The sequence below is a fragment of the Mobula birostris genome, chromosome 22, assembly GCF_030028105.1.
Source record: "Mobula birostris isolate sMobBir1 chromosome 22, sMobBir1.hap1, whole genome shotgun sequence".
NCBI classification, from domain to species: domain Eukaryota; kingdom Metazoa; phylum Chordata; class Chondrichthyes; order Myliobatiformes; family Myliobatidae; genus Mobula; species Mobula birostris.
In genome coordinates this window covers 6,799,987-6,809,035 of record NC_092391.1, presented here as the reverse complement: position 1 = coordinate 6,809,035, position 9,049 = coordinate 6,799,987, and positions in this window count along the sequence as shown.

The following is a 9,049-nucleotide window of genomic DNA, read 5'->3' as shown; positions in this document are numbered from 1 at the left end:
TAAGCTGCTGCCCTGATTAACCAAGATATATGGTAATTGGTTTGTTATTGTCATGTGTACTGAGAGGATATGTAAGAAGATACAAAAAGATTTTTCAGATACATAAAGAGTAAAAGAGAGATGAGAATGGATATTAGACCACAATAAAATGATGCTGGAGAGATAGTAATGGAGGACAAAGAAATGGCAGATGATCTTAGTAAATATTTTGTGTCAGACTTCACTGTGGAAGACGACAGTAGTATGCTAAAAGTTCCAGTGTGTCGGGGACAGAAGTGAGTGCTGTTGCTATTATTAAGGAGAAGGTGCTTGCGAAGCTGAAACATATGAAGCTAGATAAGTCACCTCGACCAGATGGTCTGCATCCCAGGGTTTTGAAAGAGGTTGCTGAAGAGCTTGTGGAAGCATTGGTAGTGATTTTCCAAGAATCACTATATTCTGGAATAGTTCCAGAGGCAGCTGGCAGCACTGGCCCCATACTCACTGCAATTTAGAAGGATACGGGGGGATCTCATTGAAATCTACCAATTGTTAAAAGGACCTTTTAGAACAGAAGTAAGGAGGAACTTTTTTGAGCCAGGGAGTGGTGAATCTGTGGAATGCACTGTGACAAACTGCGGTGGAGGCCAAGTATATGGATATATTCAAAGCAGAAGTTGAAAGATCCCTAATTGGTCAGGGCATTAAGGGAAAGGATGAGAGGGCAGATGTATGGGTTTGAGTGGGATCTGGGATCAGAAATGATGAAACGGTGGAGCAGACTCAATGGGCTGAATGGCCTAATTCTGCTCCTTTGTCTTATGGTCTTGTGGACTGGAATTATAATTGTCACTCCACTCTTAAAGAAGGAAAAGAGGCCGAAGAATGGAAATTATTGATCTGTTAGCTTGACTTGGTAAGGTGTTGGAGTCCATTAATAAGGATAAGGTTTCAGGGTACTTGGAGGCTCGTGATAAAATAATGCATTGGAGATGGACCAAAGGCAGTTCTCAGGAATGATTGTTGAACGCTATTGAGTTTTTGTAGCATGTCGTTTCCAACCAACATACCACAGCAAATTCCTAATCCATGTCAATATTGATGGTGAATAAAGCTGATCCTTTATCGTTTGCACTTTATTAGTCTACCTGCACTGCACTTTCTCAGTATCTCTACATTCCACATTATGGCTTTTCTTAACTGTTTGTACTACCTTGATGTATATATGTCTGGAATGGTATATGATCATAAGACAGGAGCAGAATTAGGCCATTGGGCCCATCAAGTCTGCACTACCATTTGATCATGGCTGATTATTATCCCTCTCAACCCCATTCTCCTGCCTTTTCCCCATAATCTTTGACAGCCCTACTAATCAAAAACCTATCAACCTCCTCTTTAAATATACTCAGTGACGTGGCCTCCACAGCTGCCTGTGGCAACGAATTCCACAGATTCACCATTGTCTGGCTGAAGAATTTTTCGTCATCTCTGTTCTGCAAGGATGCCCTTCCATTTGGAGGCTGTGCCCTCTGGTTCTGGACTCGCCCCACCATAAGAAACACCCTTTCCACGTCCACCCTATCTAGGTCTTTCAATATTCGATAGTTTTTTGCTTATGAGATCCCTTGTCATTCTTCTAAACTCCACAAGAGTACAGGCCCAGAGCCATAAAACACTCCTCATGTGTTAACCCTTTCATTCCTGGGATCATTCTCGTGAACCTTCTCTGGACCCTCTCCAATGAGTGTCAGCACAGTATTTCTTAGATAAAGGGTCCAAAACTGGATGCCATGGTAGTGCAGTGGTTAATGCATTGCTATTACAGCTGGGGATGTTGGAGTCTGGATTTCATTTCCAGCACCATCTGTAAGGAGGTTACATTTTCTCCACCTGAGAGCATGGGTTTCCTCCAGGTTCCCCAGTTTCCTCCCACAATCCAAAGACATTCCACTTAGTAGGTTAACTGGTCATTGTAAGTTGTCCTGTGACTAATAGTGTTAAATAGTGTTGCTGTGCAGGGCCAGAGGGCCTTTTCCCCACTGTAATCCTAAATAAATAAATAAAACTGCTCACAATACCCTGTGCAATCTGATCGATGCCTTATAAAGTCTCAGCATCACATCCTTGCTTTTATACTTTAATCCTCTCAAAATGAATGCTAATATTGCAAACATGAGGAAATCTGCAGATGCCGGAATTTCAAGCAACACACATAAAAGTTGCCCAGGCAGCATCTATAGGAAGAGGTACAGTTGACGTTTCGGACTGAGACCCTTCGTCAGGACTAACGAAGGGTCCTGAAGAAGGGTCTTGGCCTGAAACGTCGACTGTACCTCTTCCTAGAGATGCTGCCTGGCCTGCTGCATTCACCAGCAACTTTTACATGTGTTGCTAATATTGCATTTGCCTTCCTCACCACCAGCTCAACCTGTACGTTTACCTTCAGGAAATCCTGCTTAAGTCCACTTGTAACTCCGATTTCTGAATTGGAACGGTCATTATTCTTTATGCCAAAGTGGATGACCATACACTTCCCTACTGAATGATCCATCTGGAAGGCATGCAAGAGCTGCATGACAGCACATGCAACAATAATAGACCCCATAACCATGTGCACTGGATATCTCAGAGACTTGATCTACCTACATGGTCAAAAAGTGCTGGCAGTACTTAGCAGGTCAGGCAGCATCCGTGGGAAGGGAAAAAACAGGTCACACCTTAAAAGTGATTTCAACTTTCAAAGCTCAGTACTGTGCAAAAGTTTCACATATAGAGCTCGGGTGCCTAAGACTTTTGAAACAGTACTATTTGTCAATTTGAAGCAGAGAGAGAGTTTGTAAACCTGGCAGGAGCAAAGAATGTTGGGGTTGGTGAGGGTGGAGCATTGTGGGAGGGGTGTGGGACAGGTGGCAGAGAAGGAGTTTCAGGAGCAAGGGAAGACACAGGGACAGTCCCTCCCGGCCCCGAGATACTAGGCAAATTTATTTGATTGCAAACAATTCGCTTATTGATCGTTACAGAATGTCTCTCTGGTGCTTCCTGCTCCCTCTCCTCTCCGTTCCCATTTTCCCAATCGTGAGTCCCCTCTCCCTGCCTCTTTCCTACTCTCAGTTCACAAAAGAGACCCATATCAGAATCAGGTTTATCATCACTCACATATGTCATGAAATTTGTTTTTTTTTAAGTCTTAGGAACCCTAGCTATATATATTTCCTAAGACTTTTGCACAGTGCTGGAAGTGAATTTCCCAATTTATAATTAGCAGTTCTTAAAATGTTTAAACTTTTGCCTGGTTACTGTAGAGCATTTAATATTTCAATGATGTTTGAGTAATATTGTAAATGTATTGTTTGATGAAGCATTCTTTGTTTGTTTACATAATTCATTATGGGTTATATGTAAGAAGTATGTGAATGGCATACATCATTACGCCACCAGGAATGAAGGGGTTAACATATGAGGAGCGTTTGGCAGCTTTGGGCCTGTACTCACTGGAATTTAGAAGAATGTGGGGGGGATCTCATTGAAACCTACTGAAAGTTGAAAGGACTAGATAGGGTGGATGTGGAGGGAATGTTTCCTGTAGTGGGGGTATCCAGAACTAAAGAGCACAGCCTCAAAATTGAGGAGCGACCATGTAGAACAGAGGTAAGGAGGAATTTCTTTTAGCCAGAGAGTAGTGAATCTGTGGAATGCTCTGCCACAGACTGCAGTGGAGACCAAGTTATTTAAGGCAGAAGTTGATAACTTCCTGATTGGTCAGGGCATTCAAGGATATGGTCAAGAAGGCAGGTGTATGTGGTTGAGTAGAATCCAGGATCAGACATGATGGAATGGTGGAGCAGACCCGATGGGCTGAATGGCCTAATTCTGCTCCTATGTCTTATGGTCTTATGATGTGATGTGCGAACTATTTCAAGAGTTGGTTAAGACTGACACTTAACCAGATTTCCTTCCCTAGTTTGCTCCCTAGTTTCCTTTCCAATCATGATGAAGAGCCTCAGTCCGAGGTATCGACTGTTTTATTCATTTCCATAAATGCTGCCTGACCTGCTGAGTTCCTCCAGCGATTTGTTTGTGTTGCTCTGGATTTCTGCAGGATCTCTAGTTTTTTTATGGTTACCATTCTAAGTTTAATTGACCAAATATCGAACATTTGTAATGGTCACCGCTGTGCAGAAAATGATGTTAGTCTGCAGTTAGTAGGTTAAACCACCGTGGCGAACTGCGTTCTAGCACGATAACAATGCAGGCATAGTTTCCACAGGCTTCCAGCCATGTGGAGGAAGTCAGAGTTTATATTACAATTGAAACACCGTGAACTGAAACCATTTCTGCGGGCTGATGCATTGATTGGCCAGAAACCAAAGTAAATTCAAAAGGCATCCAAAACTGAGAGCAAGAAATTAGCGCAGCACACACAGAATGCTGGAGGAACTCAGCAGATCAGGCAGCATCTATGAAAATGAATAAACAGTTGATGTTTCGGGCCAAGACCCTTCACCAGGATTGGATAGGAAAGGGGAAGGCACCAGAATAAAAATGTGGGGAAGGGTAGGGAGGAGGACAAGGTGGACGGTGATAGGTGAAGCCAGGTGGGTGGGAAAGGTAAAGGGTTGGAAATGAAGGAATCTGACAGGACAGCAGAGTGGACCATGGGAGAAGGGGAAGAAGGAGGAGCACCAGGGTGAAGTGATAGACTGGCGAGGAGAAGAGGTAGGAGGCCAGAATGGGGAATAGAAGAAAGAAGGAGGAGGGAAAAAATTACCAGAAGGAGAAATCAGCTCTACTTCTACCGAGGCTCAGGGCACAAAACCAACTAATTTCACAATGTCAAATCATCTTCAGCCTCAGCCACTTCGGGAAGGTAGGGTTATGGTTAACTCGGTGTCTTCTCCCCAAGATTAAATCCAATTTGAACCAAAGTGGTGGAATTCTGTTTCAGGCCATGGCAAGCAATATTGGGAATGAATCTTATCTCAGGGTTCTGAGTTGGGCTTCCAAGTTCAAAGTTCAAAGTAAGTTTATTATCAACATCACCATATACAAACCTGAGATTCATTTTCTAGCAGATTTATTCAATAAATCTGTAGAATAATTACCATAACAGATGGTTGAGAGGTGATAACTGTTCCTGAACCTGGTGGTGTGGGCCTTGAGGCTCCTGTATCTTCTTCCTGATGGCAGCAGCAAGAAGAGAGCATGGCCAGGATGGTGGGGTCCTTGAAAATGGATGCTGCTTTCCAGCGACAGTGCTCCTTGTACATTGTGCAAAGAGTGAAGATGTGTCCAGAATACCTCTCCAACTTACCAGCCCCAAGAGGAATCTTAAATCCTCAAAGGCTCGGCAAGTGGTGCAGTTTACAGAGCTGCTGCTTCAGATGCCTAGTGATCCTGAACAACCCTGGCTTCCACTGTTCTCTCTGGAGTTTGCACATTCTCTTTATGTCTGTGTGCTTGTAGTTCCTCTGAGCTCCGATTTCCTCCCAATAACACACAGGTTCCTCCGAGAGGACTACAGCTTGTCGTGGTTTGGACGCCTGCATGCCTGGAGAACCGTGTTTGCTGGAGTCAGGGCTTTATGCTTTGGCTCTTTGTAAGGTCACCCATGCCAAACAGGTCAAAGGGTAGAGGCCAGATGTGGTCCACTGGCCCTCCAGATTTGAGGGTTCAGCTCAGGGCTGACAACCCTGACTGGTAAAACAAAACTGTTACTGAAACAGCAATGAAGAATCCTTCCACATCTGAGTGTGATGGTATTCCTGAGACTCCGCCCGGGTCTTGCATGACCGACAGCAGCGAAAAATGAGAGGAAGCTACTGACACAATGAAGCAAGCCCTGAACACCACCAGAGACGGAAGAACTTCATTGCTGCCCCAAACACCAGCAAGGTAACAGGCAGTAAGTAAGTGACATGCAGGTTGGTGTTATAGAGACATAGAGTTATACTGCACAAAAACAGGCCCTTCAGCCCTTCTCATCCCTGCTGACAACAGTATCTATCTTAGACCAAGCTATTTGTCCACATTTAGCCCACAGCCCTCCAAATCCTTCCTACCTGTGTATCTGTCCAAAAGATTAGAGGTTGCTTTATTTGTTACCTGCGTATGGAAACATTTTGTGAGTCTGCGTCCACAACCCACATAGTCAAAGGGTGTGTTGGAGGCAGCCTGCAAGCGTCGCCACACATTCGGCACCATCTCACCTCACCTGTTTGGTCCATTATACTGTCCTATTTCAACCCAGCACTCGGCTGTTGGAGTTGAGGTGATCTGAGACTGCTGCTCACACAGTCAGATGCTAAGACGTGGACTCACAGACAACTGCAGTAGATTGTGTCAAAAGATAAAGATTGTCACCATGCTTCCGGTGCCAACATAGTATGCTCCTGAACCAGAGGGGATAACTTCACTCAGCTTCACTCGCCCCATCATTGAAATGTTCCCACAACCTGTGGACTCATTTTCAAGGGCTCTTCATCTCACGTTCTCGATATACATTGCTTATTTATTTACTACTATTATTTCTTTCTTTTTGTTTTTGCACATTCCGTTGTCTTTTGCACCCTGGTTGAATGCCCAAGTTGATGTGGTCTTTCATTGATTCTGTTATGGTTATTATTCTATGGATTTATTGAGTATGCCCGCAAGACAACGAATCTCAGGGTTGTATATGGTGACATACATACACTCTGGTAATAAATTTACTTAGAACTTTGAATTTGGAATGTGGGATGAAACTAGAGGGAACCCACACAGCCACAAGTCTCCTACATGACATTTTTATCAATACCTCCTGAAAGACCGTCACAATGTATTCACCCAAGAATGTGAAATATTTTTAAAAAAATATTCCAATGGACTTGTCAAGTGTTGCGTCATCTTTCCTGGGAAGGAAAATATTAGTATCATTCCTGAATTACTTTCACTGAGCAGTGATTTGCCTGGAAGCCACAATTGAGAGTGTGAAAGACACCACCTCGACCACAAATAGAAGCTGGAAGTTTCATCGCCACAGCTGGTGATCCTTGTGCCAGTGCTCCTTGTAAACATGCTCAATGGTGGGGAGGACTTTGCCTGTGATGGACAGTGGCTGCATCCACCACTTTCTGAAGCCTTTTCCATTCCAGTGCGTTGGTGTTTCTGTGCCAGGTCATAGTGCAACCGGACGAGCAGTCGGGTGTAGTGGTAACAGACATGGTGATGGCTTGGGTAGTGGAGTTGCTGATTGAGGAATGGTGAATAGGGGCCACTAATGTTCTTTAGAGTGTATAAATTTCTTGCTTGAGTGGTGGGGTGGAGATAAATCTCTACCAAAGAAGGTGTAAGGCCTTCCCTTCTCTAGCCTGCAGGTCTCCCTTGGGCAGGTGTAGCACCTGCTTAGCCCCCCGATCAGCGTCATGTGAATCCATGGGAGCAGGTGGTGGACGGTCGTGTGAGCAGCCAGTGCAGATCACAAGTCCTGGTTATGCAACCACTGAAGAGTAGTGGCTGGGGTCACCCGTCTTGTAAAGACTTCCCAGAAGAAGGCAATGGCAAACTACTTCTGTAGAAGCACTTGCCAAGGACACTCATAGTCACAGATAGACCATGATCGCCCATGTCACACGACAGGGCACATAATGATGATGGATTTTCTTGCAGGGAGCACTGCATCCAGCTCTACAGTGTCAGAGCACTAACACATAAAGCATTAATTAAATAGAACTTTTTGTTTACTCAGCAGAATAAGGGTTAACGGAGAACAACCACATCCCAAAACAAATGATGAAGAATGTGTTACTGAGAGATGAAGCAGACCGAATTCCCTCTGAAACGCTCAGCTAAAACAGATGTTTCTGCATAGAAGTTTGGCCTGACCAAACAGATTAATTCAATCCATGCGCAACGTTGTGCCCTGCGAGTGAGGCTGGCTACATGTTTGTTTTCACTCTTGAAACATTAACGAACTCCAGGTCTTGGTGTTGTGGCAGGAAGAGACCAGCCTCCGACTTCTCAGAATCTGAATCACGTTTATTATCACTGACCTACTTCGTGCTTTGTGGCAGCAGTACAGGGCAATGCAAAAAAAAGGTACTGAAAGTTACAATCAGTTCTATATTTGTAAAAATACATAAACAAATAGAGCTAAAAGAGAGCCAACCAGTGAGGTGGTGTTCATTGGTTCACAAGTCATTCAGAAATCTGTTGGTGGAGTTGAATAAACTGTTCCTAAAACGTTGACTATGTGCTTCAAGCTCGTGTATTTCCTCCCTGATGGTGTAATGAGAAGAGGGCAAGTCCTGGGTAATGGGGGTCCTTAATCATTGGCTTTATTTGCCATACGTACATAGAAACATACATTGAAATGTATCAAAAACAACAGGAATTCTGCAGATGCTGGAAATTCAAGCATCACACATCAAAGTTGCTGGTGAACGCAGCAGGCCAGGCAGCATCTCTAGGAAGAGGTACAGTCGACGTTTCAGGCCGAGACCCTTCATCAGGACTAACTGAAGGAAGAGTGAGTAAGGGGTTTGAAAGTTGGAGGGGGAGGGGGAGATCCAAAATGATAGGAGAAGACAGGAGGGGGAGGGATAGAGCCAAGAGCTGGACAGGTGATTGGCAAAAAGGATACGAGAGGATCATGGGACAGGAGGTCCGGGAAGAAAGACAAGTGGGGGGGGGGGGACCCAGAGGATGGGCAAGGGGTATATTCAGAGGGACAGAGGGAGAAAAAGGAGAGTGAAAGAAAGAATGTGTGTATAAAAATAAGTAACGGATGGGGTACGAGGGGGAGGTGGGGCATTAGCGGAGGTGAGAGAAGTCGATGTTCATGCCATCAGGTTGGAGGCTACCCAGATGGAATATAAGGTGTTGTTCCTCCAACCTGAGTGTGGCTTCATCTTTACAGTAGAGGAGGCCATGGATAGACATGTCAGAATGGAAATGGGATGTGGAATTAAAATGTGTGGCCATGATCCCATGATCCTGTCCCATGATCCTCTCGTATCCCTTTTGCCAATCACCTGTCCAGCTCTTGGCTCCATCCCTCCCCCTCCTGTCTTCTCCTATCATTTTGGATCTC